Source organism: Toxorhynchites rutilus, chromosome 3 (genome assembly GCF_029784135.1).
Source record: "Toxorhynchites rutilus septentrionalis strain SRP chromosome 3, ASM2978413v1, whole genome shotgun sequence".
Classification (NCBI taxonomy): Eukaryota; Metazoa; Arthropoda; class Insecta; order Diptera; family Culicidae; genus Toxorhynchites; species Toxorhynchites rutilus.
Window position 1 is genome coordinate 219664511 of NC_073746.1, and position 16202 is coordinate 219680712.

The window sequence follows — 16202 nt, forward strand, 5'->3', positions numbered from 1 at the left end:
TCTTACGACCTAATCAACATAAATGGCATGAGGAAGAATACATTCACTTGGGAAAGGGTATCATGAGCAACGCCGTAACAGTGTCAGAGTCAAAATTATCCGAACGGATTGCAATTTTGCATTCTGCAATCCGTTTGACTCAAGTCCAATCGAGTTGTGCAAATGTGTCAACCTTGCGAATGGTCCAGGAGATGCATTAAAGTGGAAATTAGTATTTAGAGCTCGACGGTTATTCTCTAGACAAAAACTGTCTTTGATAAAGATGTTACATATGATAGAGCGCTCATTTTTATGTTATCAAAAATAGGGTGACCAAAATTGTCGATGAAATAAAAAATATAACTTTCTTATCTTTATAGATAGAGGTAAACATAGAAACGACAGTTATTTGAGACATCTTTGTAAAATAAAGTTTTTTTCTATCTCTTGAAATAACCAACATAGCGTCTTTTTCTGAGTTGCGTTAGGGTCACCATGAAATAGACGGTTTTTATACCCTTTATACTTTTATATTTCAAATTCTACATACAAACTGTCCTCTAAAATTTTTAGAACATACTAATACAAATATTTTGCGATGCAGAACTTGTCTATATCTCAACTTCACTCAAAGTTATTAATATTTCTTCCCAACAAATACTCTCTCTTCAATTGCTTGTCATTCTTTCTGGGGCAAACATAAAAAATGTTTGTTGACGGAATTTGAAAGAACAAATTTCACTCTATATAATATGTGATTTTCGAAGATATGTTATTTTTTGTATTTCAGTAAATTAAAATTGAAATCGTGAATTTTTGGGTTAAACCCCATCAATAACTTTGAGAAGGATTAAGATATTGACAAATTCTGCATCGTGAAATATTGGTACTGATAAGCTATAAAAGTCGTACGAAGACAATTTTTATGTAGAATTTGAAATATAAAAGTTAGAGTAAAAAACCGTTTTGTTCATGGTTACCCTAATGCAATTTAGTTAAAAAACAACTTTGTGGCAGATATTTATTCTTTAGACAAAAACTGTCTCCGACAAAGTTGTTACATATGATAGAGCGCTTATTTGTATGTTATCAAACCCTATATAATAATTTCATAGGGTTTCATGTCGATGAAATAAAAAATCTAACTTTCTTATCTTTATAGATAGAGATAAACATAGTTCGACAATGTTGTATACCCAATTATTTTAAATAACTTTGTAGAACAAAGCTTTTTTCTATCTTTTAATACAATCGATTTAGCGTTTTTTTCCTAAGTTGCATTAGGGTGACCATGAAAAAGTGGGTTTTTTTTGCTCTAACTTTTATATTTTAAATGCTACATCAAAAGTGTCTTCATACGACTTTGAGAGTTTATCAAGACCAATTTTTTGCGATGCTTGTTAATATCTTAATCCTACTCAAAGTTATTGTTGGTTTTTTATCCAAAAACTCATGATTTCAATGCTAATTTACTCAAACACGAAAATAACATAGTTTTCTAAATCACACATCATGTAGAGAGAAATATGTTCCTTAAAATAATAAACCAATAAACTTTGTTTATGTTTGCCCCAGAAAGAATGGCAATCAATTGAAGAGAGCGTATTTTTTGAGAAGATATATCAATAACTTTGAGTGAAGTTGAGATGTTGACATATACTACATCGCAAAACGTTTGTATTAGTAAGCTCTAAAAGTCTTTTTGTATGTAGAATTTGAAATATAAAAATTAGAGTATAAAAACCTTTTTTTTTCATGGTGACCGTAACGCAACTTAGAAAAAAGACGCTATGTTGGTTATTTCAAGAGATAGAAAAAAAACTTTGTTCTACAAAGATGTCTCAAATAACTAGGACTACAACATTGTCGAACTATGTTGGCCTCTATCTATAAAGATAAGAAAGTTATATTTTTTTATTTCATCGACAATTTTGGTCACCCTATTTTTGGTAACATTGAAATGAGCGCTCTATCATATGTAACAATTTTGTCGAAGACAGTTTTTGTCTAGAGAATAACCGTCGAGCTCTATGCTAATTTCCACTAATGCACCTTTGTGCATTAGTATGTGTTATTGTTATTAGTTTGTCTTCAAATTAAAAAAATATTGCTAAATTCTGTATAAGATATATACAAACAAACTTTAACCATCATTTTATAATTTATTCGCAAGTTGGGCCTTGCAAAGAAACTCAGCCGGATGGCGTTGAGCGACGAATGTATTAACACAACTTTTGTGACCTGATCAGTTATCTATGTCTATTAGCTTTTTTTTTAAATATGCTCAAAATCATCCGCATTTTTGGAATATGCTCATTGAATTATTGTAATATGCCCCATACTCAAACGGTTAAAACATTTCTATTCAAATCAACTCCCGTTTTCTACACATTTCACCTTCTCTCAGGCAAATTATGCATTTTTTTAACATCTTTATATTCGACAAAGTTCTGCTCTGCTAGTGTGTGCAAACAAACGATGTACTTCGACCGCTTTATTCTTCAACTGGAAACAAAACGAAAGTAACGAATGCCGCAAATGTTCTTAATTGTGCAATTCCCAATGAAATCGTTCAAAAAATGCAGATTTTAAAAACATATATTTTTGATTCGAATGAAAGTTTGTATTCCGTTTGGGTTGGAAGAAATATGAGTTTTCCAAGCAATTGGGATTTTTTTTACTCGAGCGTAACTTTTGAAAAGGGCGTATCGATTTTAGAAGGAGAAATTTTTGATGATTTATATCTAAAAAACAATGAGTCGTACCAAAATAGTGTCTTAGAAAGAAATATAGCGTATTGATGTCTGAACATGAAAAAAATATACACTGAGAAAAAAAATTAGTACTCTATTTTTTATTTACAAAAAAAACTTTAATTTGCAATATCCAAAATACATACAATATATAATATTACAAAATATTTTTATTTTTTTTATTTTTTCATATAAAAAGAAGCCATGTAGAAAATTTATAAAATGGGTCCAAGATGGTAAAACTATTTTTGACAAACTTTGTCGAACATCGAATTTTTATGAATTTCCAAAACTTCGAATTTTTTTAAGTTAACAATGATTTTTAGCCACAAATTATGATTTCTGATATGATTTAAAACAAAAAAGCTCAGTATAAATCTCCTTCTAAATGTAGCCATTCTGGAAATATTTTAAAAAGTATGTTTAATTTATTGTCTTTTTATAGTAAATATTCCCTTTTAATATGTTTGTCGTGTTACACCGTCATGTTCATGAAATTTTATGAATTTGCTTATAATTTCCAACAACTTTTCCAAATACATCATTATGGTAAAAATATATGTTTAGGAGTTACGTTGAAAAACATTTGAAGACATGTGGGTTAACACAAAACGTAGCGATATTATTTTTTTTCGTGTTGTAGACCGTTTCCAAAAAACGGTAAGAAATGTTTCTTAACCGTGTCAATGGTTGAGAAACTTAAGTCAATGGGATGCAATATCCTTTTAGATACATCTTTAAAAATTTGCGGATCATGCCGTTTATCTGTATACTCTTCCAAACCGAAGCAGTGTAATACTGAGGAGCAGATCAGTACAGCAGTAGGAAATACTTTAGAAGAAGTACCATCAATAGTTTCAGTCGTTTCAGCATCTTCGCAAGATTCCCAAAACAGCAATATACCAGAGTATTCCCGAGCGTACAACATTGAGCTATTCAACAAAGGAATCGCCGGTATTAACGTTTCACCAATACTGACGAAAAGACTTGGACAGGCTAGTTAACCCGAACAAAAATTCAAAGAGATTTCTAAAGGTATTAATAGAAATCTATTTTCCTTTTCACGTGAAGAAGACGAAGAGTCGAACTTTAAACAAAAGACAAAAGAGTTTGATGAGATTATCAATCAGCTCAAAGAGAAATTTGTTTGAGTTATGGAACTAGAGCGAATTGAAACACGTCTGTGTTTAGTGAGGTTTGAACAAGTAATGAGAAATTCTTTATTGAAAACTACTCAACAAGGTAACTATGTAAACACATTGTTACTAAGTTGCAACATTGCTACGTTGCTACCAAGCTGTCGACTATGTTGCTCCTCAACACTCCTCCTCAACATTGATCGATTGCTCCCAAAGGCTTGGTTAACAGGTCTGCTTCCATCATATCCGTTGGGCAGTACTGTATGGTTGCGATACCATTCTGTACAAGGTCCTTTACGAAACAGAACTTCGTGTCAATGTGTTTCGACCTGCGGGTGTTCTTATAAGCAACGGAGAGAGCAATACAACTCTGATTGTCTTCATTCACCTTTATTGGCTTCAGTTTTTCGCCAAGGTCGTTCATCAATTTGCGAATCCACTGTAGTTCTTGGAGACATTCAGCAAGGGCGATGTATTCCGCTTCAGTGCTTGACAATGAAACTCCAGTCTGTTTACTGCATTTCCAGTTGATAAGTCCACCGCACAGCTTGAAAATGTAACCGGTATTTGACTTCCGGTCACCGACTTCTCCTGCCCAATCTGCATCGGCAAAGGCTTCAAGTTCGAATTGCACTGTGCCTCCCAAATGTAGTTCAAGGTCGATTGTCCTCTTGAGATAACGCAAAACTCTTTTACCTTCATTCTAGTCGGCTTTAGTAGGCTTCGATACACGTCTTCCAAGAATAGAGGTTGCAATAGCCACATCAGGTCTTGTATTACGTCTATATACAACAAAGCTCCTACCAAACTCTGGAACTGCTCCTTGTCTTGAAGTGGTTCACTATCCTCCTTTTTTTGTTGAAGAAAGCCGGTTGACATTGGGATCTTGGACACCTTCGCATTCTCCATTAGGAAACGTGATAACACTTTCTTCATGTAGTTCTTCTGGTTCAGGACGAACTTGCCATCGTTGATTCGCACCTGAATTCCCAGGAACAAACGTAATTCCCCTAACTCCGTTATTTTGAACTCCGCTCGTAATGCTTCCACCAAGTTGTTGTACTCCGATTCAGTTTTCGCTATAACGACGATGTCATCTACGTAAATTAGCAGATACATTGTTGAATTCTTTGCCCGGCGAACGTACAGGCAAGGATCTGCGATTGACGGCTGGAAACCAAGCTTTTTGAAAACATCATCAATTCTACGGTTCCAGACTCTTGCGGCCTGCTTGAGTCCATAAAGACTGCGTTTCAAATGGCATACGGCATTTGGGTTGATGCTCGTGAAACCCGGAGGTTGCTTCATATAGATCTCCTCCTGAAGCTCACTATATAAGTACGCTGTTTCAATATCTACGTGACGAACTAGCATACGGTCCCTGCTTGCTAAGGTCAAAACAGTCCGAAAAGAAGCTTGCTTGATCACAGGAGCAAATACAAGATCATAATCCATACCAAAGTTTTGGGAAAATTCTTGCACTACAAGTCTAGCTTTGTATCTAACGACTTTGCCAGTCTCATCTTCTTTCCGCTTGAAAATCCATTTGCATCCTATTAGCTTGCGATTTGAAGGTAGATCGGTGATTTCCCATGTGCCGTTTTCTTGATGCGACATTATTTCTTCTTCCATCGCCTTCCATTTGACATGCTCAGAACATGAAACGGCATCAGTGTACGTCTTCGGTTCAACTGGTAAATTTACGGCAAGTCTAAAGGAGTCGTTATACCTTTCCGGAGGAACACCAATGTTCGGTCGAGATGATCGTCGCAGTCGTTCGGAGTCGGTCGTATCTTTATACCTTCTTGCGCGTAGAACATTCGGATACTGTGGCTCGTGTATTCTCCACCTCTGTCGGATCGAATCACCTTAGGCTTCTTCCCGAATTGGTTATCCACAAAACGGACGTATTCACGGGTTTTACCTTCCACTTCAGATTTTACTTTTGAAAAATATACAATTGTGTATCTGCTATGGTCATCGATCATGGTTACATAATATCTACAACCACCCATAGTCTTCGTCATCGGTCCGCTGACGTTAGTATGGACAATATCCAGAATCTCATTTGAAGTCTTCATAGCCGCTGCTGGAAAAGCAGGACGTGCCATCTTCCCTTCAAGGCAACATTCACACATCAGTTGAATTCCACACTTCTTCAATTCATGCCGGATACTAGATTCTTCCGTTCAATCTCTCCAACTACAGCCGGATCTCTATGGCCAAGCCTTCGGTGCCACACATGTTGACAATCTTGATTATGCTGTCGATCACCAACCATCATCGAACGCGATTCTTCAAAGGTATTCAGTCGGTACAATCCACCTACTCAATTAGCCGTCGCGATAACTTCACCGTCAAATTCTAAGCTGCATTTTTCCGTATCAAACACTGCACGAACTCTTTTCTTGGCAAGCTTCGTTACTGATAAAAGGCTTCCTTCTAGTTCAGGGGCGTAAATCACGTCTGTCAAAGTTATCTTCACTAGCTCATCATTGCCATCGAGACACAGAATAACACAATTTCCGACACCGGAGGTACGAATCACTTTCCCATCAGCAGTCTAAATAACCGGATTCACAGAACGATCCAAACGTTGGAAATTTTTGCTATCATTCGTAAGGTGGGACGTGGCACCTGAGTCTACCACCCACGAATTCAAAATATCCTTTTGGTCTCGAACCATAAACATGAACGACTTTTCTCTGTCGTTTTCGCGCACTGTTTTTGCCTTCTCTCTTGATGATTTCTTCTTGTACTTTTCATCTGCTTCTTTCTCCGCTTGCAAAGCACGGCAGTCCTTTTTGCGATGTCCCTGCTTTCCACAGAAGGACACCTGATTTTTCTGCTTACCTCGGCCAACCATCTTCAACGCCTGTTCTTCCGAACCACCCCTTTTCTTCTTCTGATTATCTGCTTCGTCAATGAGTTTGATCTTCACCATCTCGATTGTTAGTTCATCTTCATTACGAGCTTCTAGAGCAGTCGTCAGCGGACTGAATGAATCCGGAAGCCCACGTAGAATGAGTGCAACCTTCATACATTCTTCCATCTTGAAACCGGAGCTCTCCAACCTTACGTAATTCTTCAGAATTTCGTTGAGATACTCTTCCATACTCTCTCCCACTTGGTAGTTCTGATTCGTTATCTGTATCAAGAGGGTAACCTTTTGTCCAAGCGATGCCTTGTTGTGATGTTCCTTCAACGCTGCCCATGTCGGTTTGGCCGTGGTCTTGGTCTGGATGATGCTGTACTGACCTTCCTCCAAAGTGAGTTGAATCGTTGCCAGTGCCTTCTCATCGCAGTTCCTCCAAGCCTTGGTCACAGGATTCGGTGCTGTCCCTGGGTCCACATACTTCCAAAGTTGTTCCCGTCTCAGCAGCGCTTGAACCGCAAACGACCATGTCTGGTGATTGGAATTGTTCAGCCTTGGAATTCTTCCCCACTCCATTCCAGGAACTGTTCAACTTCGCTTCTTGGCTTGGTTCTCACAAAAAACTTGAATTCACTTATTTGTCTAGTGTTTCTGCTTCGCTGGGCCCATAACCTGTTTGAGTTATGGAACTAGAGCGAATTGAAACACGTCTGTGTTTAGTGAGGTTTGAACAAGTAATGAAAAATTCTTTATTGAAAACTACTCAACAAGGTAACTATGTTAACACATTGTTACTAAGTTGAAACGTTGCTACGTTGCTACCAAGCTGTCGACTATGTTGCTTCTCAACAAAATTTGACCACACAGAAACAACAAGATCAGAAAAAGTTAGAATTTTAACAGTTTTGCCTAAGTCTTGGTCCGTGTAAAAAATGGAAGAAGAATTTGGCGCTTATAAATATATGGCAATTCAAGCCAAAAAACTGGTAAATGAAAAAGGTGTATTGTCGACACCACATAGCAAATATGGACTAAGTTTAAGTGAAGATGTTAAAAATCATGTTTCGACGATATCAGTCGATCATTACCTGGAGAAAGAGACTATGTTTCTGTAGCCAAAGATGGGAAGCGTCAACACATCCAAAAAAGGTTATTAATAACATCATTACGGGAAACTTTCAACAGATTTAAGGAACTTAATCCAAATTGCAAAATTGGATTTAGCTCTTTTGCATCAATGCGTCCGAAGCATTGCGAATTGCTGAGTAGTTCAGGAAATCATAACGTTTGTGCTTGTATATTCCATGGAAATGTAAATCTTATGCTTCATTGTCTCAAAAAATATTGAATGCAAAGAATACATGGAAAAAATACTATGTAACATATCAAATAGATTAAAATACTGTTATCTTCGTGAATGTAAAAAAGCCCAACAATGGACGAGTTTGGAAACTGGTTTCTAGATGAGCTTCAGGAACGCAATTTAATTGAAATCACTTATGCACAATGGATTTCTACTGATCGATGCGACATAGAAACTCTTTTAAAACCGGTGGAAGAATTTGTAACGTATTTTTGCGAAAAAATAGAAAAAATGCTTACTTACGATTACATTAAAACACAACAGTCCACATTAAAAATATAAAAGCAAATTTGCAAGAAAATAAGGTTGTTGTGATTTGCGATTTTTCCGAAAATTATTCATTTGTGCTTCAAGATGAAGTTCAAAGTCATCACTGGAACAATGATCAAGCAACAATCCATCCATTCGTTGTTTATTATAGAGATGAAAAAGGTTCTCTGGCAAATTTAAGCTTTGTAGTTATATCTGAAGTTTTGAGTCATGACACAATAGCTGTGCAAGTATTTTTTTTTCTAAATTGGTAACATTTTTGAAACAACAAATGCAGGTAAAAAGAATAAAATTCATGTCGGATGGTGCTGCATCCCAGTATAAAAATAGGAAAAATTTTGCGAGTTTATGTCAGTTTAAATCGAAATACGACATTGACGCTGAATGGCATTTTTTTGCAACATCACACGGCAAAGGACCTTGTGATGTAATTGGTGGTACATTAAAACGGATGGCAACAAGAGCTAGTTTGGCTAGGCAGCATGAACATCCGATTACGAGTGCAAAAACGATATTTGACTGGGCTAGCAAGTGAAAAGAATACTATCTTACAAAATTGTCATTTTCATATATGTCACAAGAAGAATATGATCAGGGTGTGGAAGAGTTGAGTAGCATGTATGATAACACCAAACAAATTCCAGGTACCCAAAAGTATCATTCTTTTGTACCTGTATCCGAGAATGAAGTAGCAGCAAAGTTGTACTCTAACGACAATGCAGCAAGTTATCATAATGTGTAATAATAAAAAAATAATGAAAAAAAAAATTATATTCAACAAAATCGTTAGTTGATAAAAATAAATGTTGATAAAAAATAAATGCTAAAAATTCTAGTATTACTATTAGTATCTCTTAAACTCCGATTAATATAGGAAGTATTTGACCAAATTGTAGAGAATTATATTTTTTCCTTTTATAAATGTTGTGTTATGTTGGTGCAACATGTATAACATGTTAAAAGTTTGTATTAAGATAAAAAAAAACATTTTTTAATATCGCTACGTTTTATATTAACCCACATGTGTTCAAATGATTTTCAACGTAACTACTAAACATATATTTATACCATGATGATGTATTTGGAAAAGTTGTTGGAAATTATAAGCAAATTCATAAAATTTGATGAACATGACGGTATAACACGACAAACATATTAAAGGGGGTTATTTACTATAAAAAAGACAATCAATTAGAAACATGTTTCAAAATATCTCGAGAATGGCTGCTTTTAGAAGAAGATTTATAATAAGCTTTTTTGTTTTAAATCACATCAGGAATCATAATTTGTGGCAAAAAATTATTGTTAACATACAAAAATTCGATGTTTCGGAAATTCATAAAAATTCGATGTTCCACAAAGTTCGTCAAAAATAGTTTTACCATCTTGGACCCATTTTTTAAATTTTCTACATGACTTCTATTTTATATGAAAAACTTTTAAAAAAAATTGAAAAATGTGTATTTTGGATATTGCAAATTAAAGATTTTTTTTATAATCCAAAAAAGAGTACTAATTTTTTTTCTCAGTGTATATTTTTTTCATGTTTTGACATCAATACTCTATAACTCTTTCTAAGACACTATTTCGGTACGACTCATAGTTTTTGAGATATAAATTATGAAAGATTTCTCCTACTAAAATCGATACGCCCTTTTCAAAAGTTACGCTTGAGTCAAAAAAAATCCCAATTACTGTGGAAAACTCAAAACCCAAACGGAATACAAACTTTCATTCGAATCAAAAATACTCATGTTTTGTCATTTGTCGATTTCATTTGGAATTGCTCAATTCGGAACGACGTTTTAATGTTTTTAATGCGCTAAACAACCAAGTTCGTTATGTTTTGCAGAATTACACTAATCCATTATTTTTGGGTGAAATTCAAACCCATTTTTAATATGCTTCGGATTGTCCCATTTGGGTGAAATATACACCGTTTTGTTGGAAAATTTGTTGCCATTCTAAAGGTAGCTTCATGATGTCTCTATCATAGAGGTCTTGATCCTTATTAGCGAAAAACCATAGCAATAGATTTTTACAATCTTCTCTTGATCCCAATTTCTTTTCACTCTGGAAATTTTCCAATGCGAGAAAAAGATGATAATCGTTTGGTGCCAGGTCCGGACTATATGGTGGATGCATTAAAACATCCCAATCAAGCTCTCGGAATTGTGTGGCCTTGCGTTGTCCTGATGGAACAAAACACCTCTCCTGTTGGCCAATTCTGATCGTTTTTGGTCAATCGCTAACTTCAAACGGTTCATTTGTTGACATTAGAGATCATAATTTGGTGTATTACACTGGAAAAAAACAAATATTAAAAAAAATGAAAATAAATTAATTTGCGCGTATTTTACTGTTGCAGTATCTGAATTATAAACATCAATCACAATTTCAGCGGCCTTGCTTGTGTTTTTGCATTTATAAAATAAAAAGTGTGAAATGTACCGAATTTTCTCTTTGTCGTCCTCCATTGTTAACACCCTGTAACTCAAAACTGAATGGAACAACTAAAAACCAACAAAAGAATTTTTGTAGTGTGAAATGTCACCTTTACAACGAGCCTAAACTTGAAATTGTACTACAGGGAAACTTCGATATAACGTACCCTCGATATAACGTCACTCGATATAACGTACACATTTCCAAATTGTACAGAAATTCTATGCTGATTTTTTTTTCTGGAAGAACAATTAATTTCTGTATTGTGATGCTAAAACATGTTTTGTAGCTTTGCTCAATCCAGATATACAGCTGGTTTTATGATTCCGGATTCTAAATGAATCAAACTTTACCCAACAGTACGAAAGGAAATATCACGAGAAAGGCTAGCTTCGTCTTTCAATTGAATTTATTCATTATAACTTTACTCAAACAGCAACACAATAATGTATTATAGGCTACGTTCGTGAGCTCTTTGTTATGCTTCGATACAACGTACAGTTTTGAAAGTGAGAAGTACGTTATATCGAAGTTACCCTGTATAGATATTACGCGAGATATTGATCACTAAAGTCAGCCAACGAGAAAATAGTGGATAACTTTTTTAACCTAATAACCTAATATACCAGTGTATGCAGATATTTTTTTAAAGGATCAAACTGAATAATAAATTTTGTTAAACTGAATTATGACGAGACACACCAGTTTCCCAAAGTAAATCTCCTAAAGCTCCACTCTTTGTTTTTGCAAACAGTCACCTGCAAACTTGCATAAGCATGGAAACAGCTTAAGAAAGCTTTGCAACAAAGCATTACAAACACCTTTGTGTTCCCGAAAAATGGTCTTAACGACCAAAAGTTGATTCATTTACGACTGGATGCAATTCACTTCCACCACCTTGTCTTATCACGAGTCCCTTTGTTTGTGCGAACACTCTGTGTCCTTTTTTCCTGGTAATCCAATTTCCGTTCACTGTCAACTGGTGTTATCCAATCGCGGCTCTGATCGCTCATAGCTTGGCCAGCCGAAAAGTTTTGGTTGCATTGGAAAAGGAAGGCAAAGAAAACAACTCTGCATTTTCGGAAAAAAAAGTGAGACCGGGGAGAAAATTGTTTAATTTGATGAAAAAGTTGATTACTTCTAAACTTGTTTAATTGAAATAAAGAATAAGCCAACGAACCCGAAGCTCAGACTCAGAGGATGACAAAATGACAGTGGATGTGGACGAATGCGGCTTTCGCCATGTTTCGTCGCATGAGGGCACTTGAAGTCTTCACGTGTTTTTTTTCTCATGTACCGCTTTCGGACAGAAAAGTTGAACCAAAGTGAAAAGTGCCGCAGCAGAATGAGCGGAAATGAAGATGACTGGGAAATAAAACTCATATAATAGGACGCGAAAATAGTACCCGTGGTGCAAGACAAAATTATTTGTCTGCCTTTCGGTCGCTCCCAGGATCAGGCCGAGCGTGGGGAGTTCAGGAAAACGGAAAACGTGCAACCGGGGATCCCAGTGTTGCCTTCCGGGCGTGAGAGTCTGTTTGGAATAGGTGTTCTCTTATGCAAGGATGTTCTGAAGCGAACTCAACTCGGTAGCATTACGTCGTGGAACAAATGATACAGCAAACAGAAGCTGCCGGGAATAACATTCAAAGTGGAAGAGTTAAAGCTGATTGCTGATAATGTGAAGCAGGGCCGACGAAGGAAACGAGAAACTGTTTCCGTCATTTAGCTGCAACATGTTCAGCTCTCGGATTATTTTTTTTTTCATTCATCCTCAAATCTTCACCCCCACCACTTCAATCGATCTCGCTCTTCATCTCCGGATGTCGAGAGGATATAATGCAAAATAGAAACGTTGCACATTAATGAGTACTTGTCAAGTTTCGTGTCGCTAGTTTAAATACTGCTGCACTTTGAACAACGTCGGCAATTCCGTTTCTCTCAATACTATCAAGGACACGACGGAGCATCATCTTTTTCGCACAGTCAATATAATCGAATCGCTTGTTCAAGGAACATAACCGATTTGTTTCCATGTTTGTGCTATATTTTCCTATTCAAAACAATTCATCGGATACTCAAATAAAGAAAAATGGAAATATTTGGGTTAGCTTTGGAATGTTGTGACTTCGTCAGATATTTTCCGATTCAAATTCTTGTTGTACAATTCAAATGAAAATTTGAATATAATTCAATGATGTGATATCAACTTCAACTAAGTCAGATTTTCATATCTAGCTTCATCTAGCCATTACACGATGCCGGTTGATAATCTATAATTTCGGTAACTGCACTGATGAAAGAATCATTTCCAAAGTAATTAACATAACACTGAAATTTCAATTTTAAATTTCATGCATTCATAAAATTATTTGAAAGGTCATAGACGATTAAAGAAACCAAAATTTTAGTATTTAGTTACAATGGTTAACATTCAAAAGAGTTTGTTCTCTCCTGTCGCACTCGCAAAAAAACTAATCAAAAGGTGTGCTCGAACAGAATGAAGTCCAACAACTATGCTGCAGACTCTATGTTCTGCTGCGAAGCAAAAACTTGGCCGCATTCAGCCGAACAAAATACACTGGCGTACAAATTTGAAGAATAAGATAGGCTAAATGTGTTAATGAAATTACGAACAAAACGACTGCGAACAATTCCCAATGCGCCATCAATTTCGACTCTGTCTCTCCCTCTCTCTGTGTGGAGACAGCAAGTCAGATTGAACAAAAAAAAGACTTTAATAAAATTAGAAACACGACGAGACAAGGACACACCGCACAAGAATTTCACCCAGACGGGCGCTTTTTAAATTCAAATGAAAACTGTCCTCCATTTCGTTACGTTACAAAAACTACATTTGAATCTTTTTACTGTTAGAAACAAAATGTAAATGTGTAAGTCAATAAAAAAAAGCCTAGTGGATGTTCTTCCATTCACCTCTAATTACAGGGAAACTTCGATATAACGTACCCTCGATATAACGTCACTCGATATAACGTACATTTTACCTCGATATAACGTACACATTTTCAAAGTCCAAAAGACTAATTTTTTGAATATTGTTTTTCTTAAAAAACAATAAATTATTTGTATTATGATACTAAAGATTGATTTGTACTTTTAACCAATCCCGAAGTACAACAGTTTTGTGATTCCAGATTCTAAATGAATCAAAATTTAATGAACAGTACGAAGGAAACGTCGTGAGAATGATTGGTTTCGTCTTATAGTTGAATTTTTCATTAACCTTACTCAAACAGCAACAAAATAAAGTAATATAAGCTACGTTTCTGAGTTCTTTATGATGTTTCGATATAACGTACAATTCGATACAACGTACAATTTTGAAGGTAAAATGTACGTTATATCGAAGTTTCCCTGTATGTTATTCACAACAATTGAGACGATTGAAAAAATGAATTGAACCCTGCTACTGGCCATTGGCAGCAACATCTCAGATAGCAGTGAAACGTTGTGGATGTAAAGACATTGGGCATTCAAGCAACCAAATTTATAACTCTAAAACTATAATATCTGAAAAATTCTGGTCATAAGTGTAGAAAAGAAGTAGGAAATTGTTTAAATTTTTATAAAAAAAACACAAAAAAAAATGTTAAAGAAAAATAACTCTGAAAAAAAATATTAAAAAAATTGAAATTCATTTTTCTCAAAAACATTTTTTTTTGCGTAACCCTAACAATTTTCAACAAGTCACCCATACATCGGAAGATGGGTACTTTCACAGGAAAAAAAGTTTTTCCAACAACAACTTTTTCATGTTTTCTTTGAAAAAATTACTACTAATCCTAATTTTGTTTATTCGACAAAGTTTTAGATCTTAATTAAAATATGAACTACTGTCGAAAATGTCAACTACATGGCATTTTTTGTATGGAGACTCCTGATAAAATGATGTTTTGCTCATAACATTTTTGTGTGTAAACTCTCACGTTTGACATGTTCATCACATATTTCCAAATAGAAAAAAAGTTTTTAGAGCATTTAAATCGCGATAATGTGTACATAGAAATGTAACGAGCGAAACATTAATAGTAATTTTTCAAAGAGTTAATAAAAAGCGGTTGTCGGAAAACTCTTTCCCTGTAAAATCTCCTTACGATGTATGGTTGGAAATGAAAATTTTTTTCAGAATTTTTAGAACCATTTTTTTAAAAAAAATAAATTTAAATTTTCAAAATATTTTTTTTTCAATTTGTAACTCTTACAGCTTTTTTTTTAATTTGGTGTTTTCTCAACTTTTTTTTCGAAAAATATTGACTCAAAAACTATAAGACCTACAAAATGTTAGTTAAAGAATGTAATGTAGGAAATTATTTTTATTTTTATTAATAAATATTAAACAATGTTTAAAAACAAATTTCAATCTATATATATATATATATATATATATATATATATATATATATATATATATATATATATATATATATATATATATATATATATATATAAATGGATTTCTGTCTGTCTGTCTGTCTGATTCTTATACCCCTCCCCCCACTCTTAGGGGGGACAAACACAAATTTCTGCATTACTCGCGAATTAATCAAGCAAATGAAATCAAATTTGGCATGTGGAGATTTAGGGTGCAATAAATGTTGTTTTTACGATGGTTAGTTACTCCTACCTCTTTTTTAAGGGGGGGGGGGGACAAATGAAACATATTTCGGCATAACTCGAGAGCTAATCAAGCCCAATTTGGGATGTGAGGGTTTTTGGGTATGAGAAATGTTTCTATGATGTTACCCCTCCCTCTTCTGGAATGGAGAGGGGGTCCCATAAAAATAGTACACATATTTCAACCAAAAATATTTCAGCCAAACCTTACAATTGAAAATTTTCGGAAAACTCTGAAGGAAAAAGGTAAAATTCGGAAAATTTATTTCCTATATGTTTTACAATTACATAGTGACAAGTGCTGTTAGTCCATTTGATGTTTGCGCTAGCGAAATTGATCTTTGTTCGAAAGTGGAAATGGATTTTAATGTGATGAAACGCACTCCTATATATTCTTCTATCTGTACCAAAAAAAAAGATCACCAGATGTGTTGATAAGAGCAGAACTCGAGGAAGGAATTATCCGATTTAGGGCTGTCTTCATTCTATCATATTTTCTGTATAAAACATTTATTCCATGTAACGGAGAAGCATGTTATTTACAAGTGGTTGAAAAATCATGAACGAGAATTGTGTCTGAATATAATCTGATATTATAATGATGAGTTTTGTCAGAAATACTAGGAATTTTATAGCAAAAAGTAAACTCAACGGGGACGAATAGAAGATCAATCAATGAACAGTTCTGCGATTGGACCCATGAACTTGCCGGGTCAGCTAGTTTAAAATAATATTTTGAA